Source organism: Gossypium arboreum, chromosome 10, assembly GCF_025698485.1.
Source record: "Gossypium arboreum isolate Shixiya-1 chromosome 10, ASM2569848v2, whole genome shotgun sequence".
In the NCBI taxonomy this organism is placed as follows: domain Eukaryota; kingdom Viridiplantae; phylum Streptophyta; class Magnoliopsida; order Malvales; family Malvaceae; genus Gossypium; species Gossypium arboreum.
Genome location: NC_069079.1, coordinates 131,338,162 through 131,352,253, shown reverse-complemented (window position 1 = coordinate 131,352,253; position 14,092 = coordinate 131,338,162). Strand labels below are relative to the sequence as shown.

General features: G+C 31.9%; 1 long non-coding RNA gene across 1 annotated transcript; it reads right to left on the bottom strand.

Annotated features, from left to right (window-relative positions):
• LOC128281483 (uncharacterized) lies at positions 1–637 on the bottom strand. The gene is made up of 2 exons (XR_008271697.1): positions 345–637; positions 1–268 (listed from the first exon to the last, which is right to left on the bottom strand). It is a non-coding gene; the product is annotated as an uncharacterized LOC128281483 (long non-coding RNA).
• Positions 638–14,092: the final 13,455 nt, after the last annotated feature.

Below are 14,092 nucleotides of genomic sequence, written 5' to 3'. Positions count from 1 at the left end.
TTTCAAAAACAATGTGTATGACCCTGCAGATACACAATGGTTAACAATCTCGAATCACAGTAGTACATTAGAACACAAAAAAAAAAAATCACTGCAATACCATTAACATCAGTACATAACTAATCTTTTTGATGTTATGGGCCTTTTTTATACCTTAACATCTGCCTTTTGATGTCTGCTCAAGGTCTCAACAATAAGCCTAGCAACCTCTTCAGGTGTTTTTGGTGGGGGTTTTGCTTCTTTCCATGCTTGCAATAGCTTCCCATACCTTAATGTAAAACAGACCAAAAATAGTCAACCTGATGGTGTTGATAATCATCATTATCATCACATATGTTAGTTACCATTTAACTTGAGCCTTCCTTGATGATACAACATGCTCACTGAGATCTTCAGGGACCTAGAAGAAACCAGTTTCCAATTTTAAACAAACAGATAAGCTTTTTTCAGCTCAAAAAGATCAACAAAGAGAACAAACAAAAATAATCATTTCTTGGGATGTGGTTTCAAAGTTGAAGTGATCATGGGCAAGAGCTGAAACCCCAAGAGCTGTAGTGGTATAAGATGTCCTTACTGAATCAGAATCCCCACTGGTGGAGGGTTTGCAACATTTCCATATAAGAACCTAAGAGCATTTCCCATTTACAAATGCTAAAGTGTCTCAAAACCATATATGAAAGCATTAGTAGCAAGGAGGCCTCAACTCAAGCTGTTGTCGAGATTGAGATTGCTCTGAGGTGTGAGAGCACGTCACCCTCTTGCACCTACTTCTAGTTTTGAGGTTGAGCCTACCGCCGGTATGAGTACGCTTGCTCCAAGGCATGAGAGTAAACATCGCCTGGCTTGGAGTAGAATTGACATGGTGTCAACCATGTACGTTCCTCGAGGCAAAACTTGATTCACCTTTGCTTGCGCCTCTTCATCACCTTCACTCGGTGGATGAACAACATTTGCATTATACAAAACGTTATCAATGTTCTTAACGAAATTACGTAATAACAATAATACAAAGGATAAAGTTCCTAATGCCACTGTTCTATTAGTTAAATTATGATGGATAGAATGCGTTGATACAAAGGAGAGGTCGATAAATATTATGTTATTTGTAAACATAAAACCGAGTATTACAAACCTAGATGAACATAAATTCATTACTCCTAAAAAGTAATAAATCCATACAAAATGTTGGTCCATATCATTCCAAGTATTTATTTTATATAGGAAAAAAGAGCCTCTAGTTGGTAACGAACTCTAGACATGTTTTAATTATAATTCCATATTTTCCCAACATCGTAAATATTAGCAGGGAAAACAGGGAGAGTGCCAAATAGGGAACAAAACAGGAATGTACTTGGAGCCGCCAACGCCTCTTCTTCTACATAAACTTTTGGGTGATGACTTCTCATCAACTATGAGATTCTATAACCAATCATCACAGGCCGTTGCCAAAGGAAGCACAATCACCCCGGTTCAACGAGTTCCCAATTCTATATTTAGGGAAGTGAGGTATGATGTTTTATTCAGATATAAATATTCAGTTGTTTTGTGATCATTATTTATAGTAATATCATTCAATTTCTTTTAATTGGATGCAGGACTCATACTTTCTACCTCTACTATAACAAACCAAAATCCTCCGTTTGCAATGGAAATTCCTTCAAAACTATCTTCCATTTGGCAGTCTTTGGGCCCTCCAATATAATTTCTGTTTATCCCTATTGATTTCAATTAAAGTTGTTCAAACTTTTTTTATAAAAATATTTGTATTTTGTGAGTAAATTTTGAAAATATTTTGTTCAAAAATGATGAAATTTCTTCTGCTTGAATCTATCCAAACAGCAATTTTTATTCCAGCAATGGACATTTTAGTAAATTACAAACTCAGGAGCAATTCTCTTGGTTGTTAGTTTTCCATCCTCGTACTAGAGTGTAATTATGGTCATTTCTAATGTTCTATTTGCCTCTGTTTGAGCGTGTTTGAGTTGAGGCCATTTGCTACTAATGTTTCATATATGTATGTTTTGAAACACTTTAGCATTTGTAAATGGGAAATGCTCTTAGGTTCCTATACGGGAAATGTTGCAAACCCTCCACCAGTGGGGATTCTGATTCAGTAGGGCCACCTTATACCACTACAGCTCCTGGGGTTTCAGCTCTTGCCTATGATCACTTCAACTTTGAAACCACATCCCAGGAAATGATTATTTTTGTTTGTTCTCTTTGTTGATCTTTTTGAGCTGAAAAAAAGCTTATTTTTTTGTTTAAAATTGGAAACTGGTTTCTTCTAGGTCCCGGAAGATCTCAGTCAGCATGTTGTATCATCAAGGAAGGCTCAAGTCAAATGGTAACTAACATATGTGATGATAATGATGATTATCAACACCATCAGGTTGACTATTTTTGGTCTGTTTTACATTAAGGTATGGGAAGCTATTGCAAGCATGGAAAGAAGCAAAACCCCCACCAAAAACACCTGAAGAGGTTGCTAGGCTTATTGTTGAGACCTTGAGCAGACATCAAAAGGCAGATGTTGAGGTATAAAAAAGGCCCATAACATCAAAAAGATTACTTATGTACTGATGTTAATGGTATTGCAGTGATTTTTTTTTTGTGTGTTCTAATGTACTACTGTGATTCAAGATTGTTAACCATTGTGCATCTCCAGCCTCTCCAACTTCGTGTAAACATTAGCAGGGAAAACATAACGAGAGAGGAGAATCAAGTGCCAAATAGGGAACAGAACAGGAACGTAATACCATGTACTTACAAAGACTTTAAGCAGCTTTTCTCCTAAAGCAAAATGTGCAAGTAAGATGAGAACCCCAATATAAGCCGTTACTGAAAGGGCTATCCATGCAATAGTTTCCTTTCCAGGCATTTTGGCCGAAAGAAGTAAAAAATGAAAGGTATGAGAAATGTTCTGAGGAGGGTTGAAGGAAGAAAGTAGTGAGCTTGAAGGAATCGGAAGCTTGAACGAAGAAAGCAGAGAGATTGAAGTAATCTGCAGCTTGAAGGAAGAATGCAGAAAGTAGAGAACTTAAAGTCGAATGAAGAAAAGAGGAGCTTGAAAGAAAAAGGAGGAGCTTGAAGGTTGAAGATTGAAGACTTTGTTAAAGATGGCATCAATTTGAGAATAATGAATTTATAGTATGTGTTGCAAATTTGGTGCTGAGAGTTAGATGTATTCATCTTCAACCATAGCATCAAAACAACAACAACAACAACAATCAAAAAAAAAATGGCAAAAGGAGAGACTATAGTGACAAATCATAAACTGAATAAAGCTCACGGCATAAGCACTATTCCTATTCTTCTACATTTTACTTGGACTAACCCTTTTCTTTGTCCTTACTCCTTTGTCCTTTGTGTCCTATGAAATAATTCCTTGTACGAATCTGTTATATCACTTGTAAATAAGGAACACAGGTGCACCTGGTTTTCACATGAATGAATGAATAATTCTCTTTCATCATCACTATTCTAATAGTGAGCTTGAAGGAATCGGGAGCTTGAAGGAAGAAAGCAGGGAGCTTGAAGTATTCTGAAGCTTAAAAGAAGAGTGCAGAAAGCAGAGAACTTAAACGTCGAATGAAGAAAGGAGGAGCTTGAAGGTTGAAGGTTGAAGCCGTTGTTAAAGATGGCATCAATTTGAGACATAATGAATATATAGTATGTGTTACAAATTTCATCTTCAACCATAGCATGAAACAACAACAACAACAAAAAATTGGCAAAAGGAGAGACTATGGTGACTAATCATAAACTGATTTTAAATGAGGCTTAGAAGAAAGCTCACGGCATAAGCACTACTCCTATTCTTCTACATTTTACTTGGACTAACCCTTTTCTTTTCGAAGAAATTACAGAGATAATGTTACCTTAGTCGAATCTGATACTTTTGAGCAAGAATCTCTTCGTTTTGAAGGTCTATGACCCTGCAGATACACAATGGTTAACAATCTCGAATCACAGTAGTACTACAAATTTGACAAGTTGAATGTAGCTAACTGGTATCCTGATTCGATAATCTTGTGGCGAAGTTCATCAGCTCTGGCATATTTTTTCTTAGCACGAGCTTTCGATCTTCAAACCGCATCCTAGGAAGCACCGACACGGGGAAAATCCCCTCGTACCAGTGTCGTACTGGTGTCCGACACGGACACGCCGCAGACACCGCTGTATACGTACCGGACACGCCTTGAAGCGTGTCAAAAAAGGACACTCCCGGACTTTACTTTGGCCTGAATCAGAAACGGAAAAAAAACACATATACAAGAATAAAACTTTAGTAAACAGAAAAAAAGAACTTTAACATTTAATCGTGATAATTTATGGGATTTTTAACATACCTGATTCGCTTATATGAAGATGATGATGCTGGGTTTTTTTTTTTTTTTGCAGAGAATGAAATACGGAGCAAAGGATGGTAAATGAGAAGGGAAAAAAGGGTTAATGGGGAAGAAAATAAAAGGGCTGCATAAGAAAGAAAAAAAAAATAGTTAATGCTGTGTAAGAAAGAAAAAAAGATAGTTAATGTATTGTCTTATATAGTTATAAATTTATAATGGGGTAAGAAAGTAAAAAAAAAAAATTGATTATATTTACATTTTATTATTTTTTATTGCTGTATCCTACGGTGTCTGTGTCCTAATTTTTTAAAAACTACCATGTCGCCGTATCCGTATCGTGTTGTATTCGAATTGCGTGTCCGTGTCCATGCTTCAAACTGCATTCATAAGAACGACTCTAGGTATGTTCGATGACTCCCTAGGATTATCAGTATTCACATACACATTTGAACTATCCCCATCTGGTACTGAATTTCCATCTACTTGATTTAAGTTAAGCAAGTATTCGGCATCAAAATGATCAAATTCTATACATATACTTGTCGAGGGGAGGTCTCTCTTTAGGCTGGTTTCGGACCTCAAAGGTGAAGGTATTGTAACGACTCGAATTTTACGGTTATAAGAAAAGTATATTTTTAAGTTTTCGTTTCTGAAAAATGGATTCGTAAATATTTTAATAAATATTTACGAAGTTAATTGAGTGGTAAATTAGAGTTTAATTAAGTGAATTTAGTTTAATTAAAATTAACTAGGTATAAGAATTAAGTTGAATATAGTGTGAAAGTTTAATTATAGGGTAAAAGAAAATAGTAGGGACCAAATGGGCAATTAAGCTACATTTGGAAGTTGAGGCGGCATATAAGGAAATGTTTAGAAATTTTGTTGTTTTATTATTATTTTATCTTATTATATTAGAAAAATAAATTAAATTTATGACAAATGTATGGTTGAGATAGAGTCCATGTGTAATTATTAAAATAAAAACATTTGTAATATAGATATTAGTAATTAAATAGATATTTATTATTTATTATTATTGTACAATTGTATTAATTATATTTGTTATTAAATAGATTTTTATAAAACAATTATTAATATAAACTAATATATATATATATATATATATATATGTGTGTGTGTGTTATAAAAGAAACAAAGATGAAACATAAAAGAAAAAAAGAAAGTGACAGAGAGCAAAATGGGAAAGGAAGAAAGAAAGGAGAAAGAAAAGAAAAAGGGAAAATTAAGGATTTGAAGCTTGAAGCTTAAATAGGTAAGTCAATCAAGCTCCTTTTACTTAATTTTGATGTTTTAGAAGCCTTAGAATAAGGTTTTGATGAAATTAAGTTGATATTTTGAAAGCTATTAGATTACTAGATATTGTTCATGTTGAATAAAAAGATGAATTAAGGATTTAATTGAATAAACTTCAAGCTAGAATTGATAAAAAGGATTAATTTGTGAAGTAAGCTATAAGTTTTATGTTGTAGGGACTAAATTGAGTAAAATTCAAAATTAGGAAAATATGCTGGAATTTTAATAGTTCAATTTGAGTTTGGATAAAATTTGAATAGAAATAGAGAGTGAATTTAATTAGGAAAGTGAGTAAACTTAGTAAGGATAAAATTGGGAATAAGGTAGGAATTGATTAGAAATTTAATTATTTATTATAATTAATGTTGTAATTAATAGTATAACTATTTTAATTTCCGTAGCTAACATTGTGCCGGAAACCTCGGCCAAGAAAGGACAAGGCAAAGCCGATGAGGGTTAGCTCAGAAATTACAGTTTGTATTTCTATAATCCAAACTTAATTATTAATTGTTATATTTTTATTTAATGCATATTGCAAGTGTTGAAGTGAAATTTTTATGTTCTATAATGGAAATAAATTGATTTGGTATATGATGAATTTATTGAATAATATATATATTGATTGAATTGAATTATATTTATATTTATATGTTAAAAATATGAATATGTGACTATTGTGGAATTAAAAGGAATTTGAATTGATGATGGATGAGTATTGATATTGAAATGTATATTGATGAAAAGTGAAATTGAATTGATTGTAAATGAATTAAAAGTAATACTGAATTAAGAAAGTGAATCGATAACCCTATTAACTGTATCGGGTTAAGTCGGATATAGTTGGCATGCCATAAGATTTGGAAGAGTACGGGATTTACCGGTTTTGTCGATCAGGCACTTTATGTGTCGTATATCAGGCACTTTATGTGTCGTATTTCAGGCACCTCGTGTGTCGTTTCAAGCACTTATGTGTCGTATACTGATCAGGTACTATGTACCGTTTTAGGCACAATGTGCCATACTAGTGCGTTGGGTTGGAATCCGTGTATCCGTCAATGTCCGAGTCATGTTAATAGGGGTAAATAAAGATACAAAATGACTGATCATTACTGAATAATTAACTGTTATTGAATAATCAATTATTATTGAAAAATTGGTTGTTACTGAATAACTGACTGCTACTGAGCAAATGACTGTTGCTGAATAACTAATTGCTACTGAATGAAACTGATAAATTGATTGATACTGAAAAATATTGACTGATATTGAGCTTGGATTATAACGGATTACTGAATGAAATGTGATAGTTGATTATTATTTACTGAAATTGAATAATGAACAGAAGTATAAGTGAGACGTATGAATGGAAAGTACTATTGTTCAAATGATTTGTGAATTTATTGGGAAAAGCTATTTGGGTTAATAGATGATAAGAATTGAATTAGTATAAAGAATTTATCGATGTAATGAATAATTATATAATTGTGATTGTTATATGATCTTTTAAATGAATGTTATCTTTTCATATTGTTAAGTGTTCGAATTATAGAAATACCACTGAGTTCATACTCAGCGTACGGTTTGTTTTCGTGCGTAGGATAAGTTAAAGTCAAATCGTTGAATCAGCATCCCAGGCCGATCCCAAATTGTAAGTAGAGAAATATGTTTATTATTGGTAATGGCATGTACCTAGGTCGTCTTTTGTTGTCATTTTGAGAAATGAATGTAAATGATGCATACGATGATATTATCTACCTATACATGCATAGTTATATTTAATATGCTATACTATCTAATGGTATGTTTTTGATATGTTAGTGAAGAGAAATAAGAGGGAGTGATGGTAAATATTGTAGAGAAAAGAAATGAAGATGTTATAAACTTAGTTATCAACATTTTATACTAAAATAGATTTAGATAGTAGCAGTAGTTTAACTTTGAAAGTTCACCAGAAATTATAGGAATTGAATTAGAAGTTAATTAAAATATTAAATTAAATCTTATTGAGCCTAGTTTCTTATAGAAGAAACGATGTAAGTAATGGCATTGTAAATTATGAGATATAAAAAAAATTTGTGAGACAAGGTTAGAATGATTTTGGGTTCCCCTGTTTTGACTTTGGAAAATCATAAAAAATTGGAGAAAAATAATTAGGGGATTAAAGTTATATGTTTAGAATTCTGAATGAGTCTATTTTCAAGCGAAACAAACGGAAACATAATTCGAACTCTGTAGGAAGAGATAATTAATTTTTAGTGAAGAGGGGTTGAAACTGTCAGACAGAAATAGGGGAGATTTTAAAGAATAAACTGTACTTATTAGCTAAACCATAAATTCTGAAAAAATCATGGTAAGAAGATATGTGAGTATAGTTTCAGGGAAAATTAGCGGATCTTAATTTGGAGTTCTGTAGCTAGTGGCTATGACTCAAGTGGATAGTTTCGCTTTGAACAGTAAATATCAAGAATTATCTGTAATTGTTCTGTAATGAGGGGTAATACTCCGTAATCTTGTTCCGGTGACGGAAAAGGGTTAGGGGGTGTTACAGGTATCATGCTCGAAGTGTCTATTATCATTTATCCCTGGGTTTTTATCTCTTATACTTCGAAGACAGCCTGAAAGGTTTCACAGAGTTTGGAGCACCTCGCCACCAAAAAAATGTTTAGGATTTAGCTTCGGTGGGGCTCAAATCTATACCACTTGGCTAAATGCTAAACGATTCCTTGGTGGTGAGACACTGCCTAAACTTTATGAATCCGTTTCGGCTCTTTTCGGATTATGGAAAATAAAAACCTAAGTATAACCAAAAATAGACATCTTGGACACAATACCTCCAATGATGAGGGTTTGGGACCGACCAAAAGAGCAACCTCCCTTGAACAATACTGAAATGGCATTTAATATCCTTACTGGCAGTGTATGCATATCAAATTCCACCCCTTCAGGCAATCTTGTTGGGACACCAATAGAAATTTCCACTAAAATAGAAGGATGAGGAAGACCATAGAATTCCAATAAACCCTAAAAGTACATTAGAACACAAAAAAAAAAAATCACTGCAATAGCATTAACATCAGTACATAACTAACTCTATACAAGGGTGTAGCTAAGGGAGTTGGTAAGGGCTCCAGTTCTCTTAAAATAATTTTTTTTCATTTAAGCCCCTTGAAAATTTATAAAAAAATTAAATTTATAATGATAAAATTGCATTTTGGCTTTCTTAAAATATAAATTTTATTTAATCCTTTAAAATTATAAAGATATAAATATTAAAATGATAAAATTATATTTTTACTATTGGAAAAATATACAATTTAAATTTGAGCCCCTTAAAAAATTTCTAACTTTACCCTGTATGTATTGTAACAGTCCCAAATACAAATACTATGGTGAGTAATCATTAACTAATAAGGCTGAATATCAGTCCCAAGTTGAAACAATAAGTCCATAACAAGACTAATGTATCTAACTTAGCAAGTATTGGCAGGGCTCCGGCCCTTTAAAATGTAAAATTGTTATTTAAGCCTTTAAAATTTTTAAAAAAAATTAAGTTAATAAAGGTAAAATTGTGCTTTAGTCTCCTTTAAAATTATAAAAATTGATTTAATCCTTTAAAAGTTATAAAGATATAAATTATAAAAGTTTAAAATTTCATTCGACCCCCTAAAAATTATTCTGGCTTCGCCGCCCCTGAGTGTATGTAAACAAAACATATAAATTATGGAATGATTATTTTTAAAAGTGAACGTTTGATATTATTAGCTTCTATGATCATACATGAACTCACAACGTTTAGAACTTCTACTTTTAACATGCATGCACACGTCCCTATAATCCAAAACAAACAAAATTGTTAGTATGGAAGTATTTTAAAGATTATTATTTATTGAAATATCTGCCTTTATTTAATAAATAAAATAAGATGTGTGTGGATTTAATTTAATTTTAAAATATAATAATTAATATTGATATATTTTAATCTGAATTATCCCATAATAATAAAATAATAATAATAATAATAATATATTCTATGTTAAATTTAGTTGAAATTATCTTTAAAATACCGCTTTTAAAATTTAAAAATAGTGAAAATCTTGTTAATAATCATGTTTATCCTTCGTTATTTATTTTAAAAATCATGTTTTTATTAATTCACAAAACTGTATAATTTCATTTTGTGCTCATAATCTACCCCATTTGAATTATTCTCCTAATTTTGTTCTATTCCTATGAGTAATCCACCCACATCTCAATACAAATCTCCATTACATTTCGTTAGTGAGACAGGTTAATTCACTTCCCATTTTTTCTCTCTTCTTTTCTTTGTATTTTTCATGTCTGTTTTATAGTTGATGTTCGGGGTTAATAATTGTCTCTATTAATAAGACTCGAACATTGTTCTCCTTATTAGTGCTGCACGACCCAATCCTTGCCCGGGCCTAATATGACCCCAAAACCCAACAACCTCCAAAGCCCAAACCTAAATGTTCCTACCCAAACCTAGCCCATTTCAAAATACTAGCCCAAAAAACTAAACATTTGCAGCAGCAAAAACCCCAGCCCCTCTTTCAGCCGCCGCTCCTCAAGTGCTTGGGCAGCACGTTCAAACACTTGGCCATCACGTGCACCACCCACACCTGACACACCTGCAACAGAGACAAAAACAACAGCAAGAGAAAGCATGCGAGGGATGGGGGAAAGAATAAACAAAAGAACGAAAACCAAAAAATAGGAGATGAATGTTTCATAGATCGGCTTTAAAAAGCCAAAATCTATCATTTATAAAGGGGGGATTGAAGATACAAAAATTGTATCACGCATATTAAGCAATCAAAAAAGAAAAAAAAGAGAAAAGGTCGATTTCTATTTCTATTTTCATGTTCTTTTGGTATTTTTTACATTTCATATCATATTTTTTTTTTTTAGAAATTTATTCTCTAAACAAAAAGGAAGGAAACACTTACCTGGACCGCACCGGAGTCGCGCCGACAGAGTCGATTCCAAAGGGGGTAAAAGGATCTCCTTCCTTCTCATCTTCGGGCTAAAGGAAACGTGGCCTTTGAATAGCTCTGAAACGGGCCTAAAAACGTCCCTTGCAATTTTAACCACCACCCATGGCGGAGTCGAGACGACGGCGGCAAGGATGGGTCTTAAAACCCTAGCCAAAAAGAGAGAAACGGGGGGAGAAAAGGGAAAGGAGAGAAAGCAAAAAAAAAAAAGGGGGCTTTCTGTTGAAAAAAGGAACTGGAGATGAAATGAAAAGGAAAGGTTTTGTTTTTAAATGATGATGATGAGATGATGCCGTTTGGTATAGAGGACGGTTTGGCATTTTCCCTAAAAGGGGGATTTATGCAATTAGTCCTTTCCCTTTTCAACCCCCATTCAATCAACCCCATTTTCTGTCTTCTTTTGTTTTAAAATTTAGTCCTCAGATCCTATTTGGTTTTCGTTTTTTATCCTTAATTAACTTTTCAATATTTATACTTTTATACCTCGAATTTTAATTTATTTTTAGCCATGACCTAAATCTATTTAATTCACTTATTGACCTTTTTTTTGTGTTTGTTTTATGTACATATTATTTCAAGTATTTTATATGTTACTTATTTACATCTATTCTAACTTATTTTAATGTGTTGATTATTCAAATTCTTATTATTTATCTTAACTTAGCTTTATGTATACATATATTACCTTAATCTACTTTATATGTATTATTTATTGTTTTTATTCCTTACCTATTATATATATGTATACATATAGTTTATTTCAAGCTTTTTAGATATTTATAATTCTTTAAAATTATTATATATTTATTTTAAAAAAATTTATATTTTAAGATATTGTATATTATGTATTTCAAATAATTCTCTCTTTATTATCTTTGAATTGTTACTATTACAAAGTATATTTATATTGTCCCTTTTAATTCTTTTACATATTATATATTTTTTAAACTTGTTATATATCATTTTAAATTAACTATTATATATTGCTTATTTTAAAATTATTTTATATACCTTATTTTAAACCCATTTTACCTATTTCAAATGATTTTATTATTATTTATTTTAGGTTTTTACATATCATTTTACCCTTTTATATATACATATTATATATTTTAAAATTATTCCTTTTTTAAATTCTACTTTGTGTGGTAATGGATTTTAAGACACCTTTTTATATTACTTATTTTAAACTCATTTATTATCATTTGTTCACACTTTATTTATTTTAATTTGTTTTATACCTTTTATCATTTAATTCATTGGTCCTTATTTATTGATGTTATCATTTAAATGTTGTATGATTGTTGCTATTGCATGTACTATGATTCGTTATTTATATTTTCATATTATTGTCATTCACTAGTGTAATATTTTATTCATGCATTATTATTCCACGCACTATCATTCTATGCACATTACTATATTTTTATCTCACGTCATCGTATCGTGTATTAAACTTCAACGTTTTATTCAATATGGATCGTCCTACTTTTACTCCAAATAAATAACACTTGTTGTTTAAATATTGCATTCGCTACTATTCAAAAACAAAATTTTCTAAATAAGGCAATGTTATGCATTTTGAGATATCGAGGAATTGTGCCCTAACTTACGGGGTTTCGATTTTCTCGTTATTTCTAAATAGCTAAATATCCTTTTCGAGTTTTAAAACACACGAAACTCTCATTTAAATTAAAAGACGATCTTTTGATTGGGAATTCACGGTATTGTGTCCTAACTTACGGGATGTGATATTTCGATATCTCGAGATAAGAAAATCTTTAAACAATCGATTTGAGCTAATTCAAGAATTTTAAAATCGATATTAATAGAAAGGATCGAATTTCAAATCCGTTCCCGTTTTAAGTTTCACTTTCAAAACCAAAGTCGATCCCGTTTTCAAAAAATGATTACGACACTATCTTGTATGTTATGTTTTACCATGTTAATGCGCTCCTTCATGCATCGATTTTAAAAATGAGACTTCAAGGATTTCAAAAAATATAAAGGCAATGCTTGGTGTTTGGAAATTTTGAGAAAGTAGTGCCCTAACTTAGTGGGTTGCCACTTTTCTCGTTGAATTCGAATAATTAAGTACCCTTCTAAGTTTTTTTAAGGGTTTTCTAAACTCAAGCCACTATCTTGGAATTTCAAAGCAATATGTCCTAACTTATTAGATATAGCGTTTTGCTGTTTCGAGATAGGAATTTCAAAAAAAGGGTTAACTTAATGTCAATATTTTGACGCGAGTGAATCCCAATTTTCAAAGTTAAAATATTTTAAAGAGGACTACATCTTAATTTTTTTTTCGACATTAAAGACATTTGATAATCAATTAGGTACCAACTTTTGGGCGTTATGAGGGTGCTAATCCTTCCTCGTACGTAACCGACTCCCGAACCCGTTCTTTTATTTCATGGACCAAAACTAATGATTTTAAAACAAAATATTTTAAAAGTGATTCAATCACACTTAAAAAGATTAGTGGCGACTCCCGTTTTCGTTTTTAAAATCGATTCCCATTTTTCAAAACTCGATTTGAAAATGATTTCGACAAGTGCGATGTGACTTACCACTGCACTCAACATTTATTAATTTTGTATTCATTTATTTTATGAAGTATGAAACTTGTTTGTCATTATTAAGTATTGACTCATAATTTTATGCAGAATTCGTGAGGCTTATTTGGATGTGTGCAAGTATGATTGCATCGGCCTGGACTTTTCTTTTCTTTGTTATACTAACCGATGACATCTCAAATTTCTTAAATTTGTATGAGTGGAAATTTTGGAAGATGATCGATAAGGATATGGATAAGAAAGGTGCAGAAACGTTGCTCCTTGTGACATACACGTTTGTCACTGGGTATTTTTCATTGAAATTAAGTTACCGTGGAATATCGCGTGTGAGTGTTAATCAATAAGGGCCAATAAAAAAGTTTTCAATGGAGATGAGTGGTTTATGCTTTTTTGCTATAATCTCTAATTTTTATTTTAAGGACGTTAACTATTGTTATGGCTTTATATCACTAATCATCATATTTCCTCGTGTCATTATGGTATTGGAATTCGATATTTTCAATATTTTCATGAGAGACACTTTGTTGGAGGTGGCATTCTAAATTATTGTGATCAATTTAAGACATAATGAATTCATTGTATGTCTTGCAAATCTATGGCTGCTTATTGCTTTTATAATACATAGATTTAGATGTATTCATCTTCATGAACCATCGCATGAAACAGCAACAGCAAAAGCAACGGCAACGGCAACAGCAACAGTAACAGTAACAACAACGGCAACAATAGCAACAACAAGAATAACAACAACAACAAAAACGGAAAAAGGAGAGACTATGGTGAATGATCGTAAACTGATTCTAAATGAGCAGCAAGAGCTTAGAAGAAGCTCATGGTATAA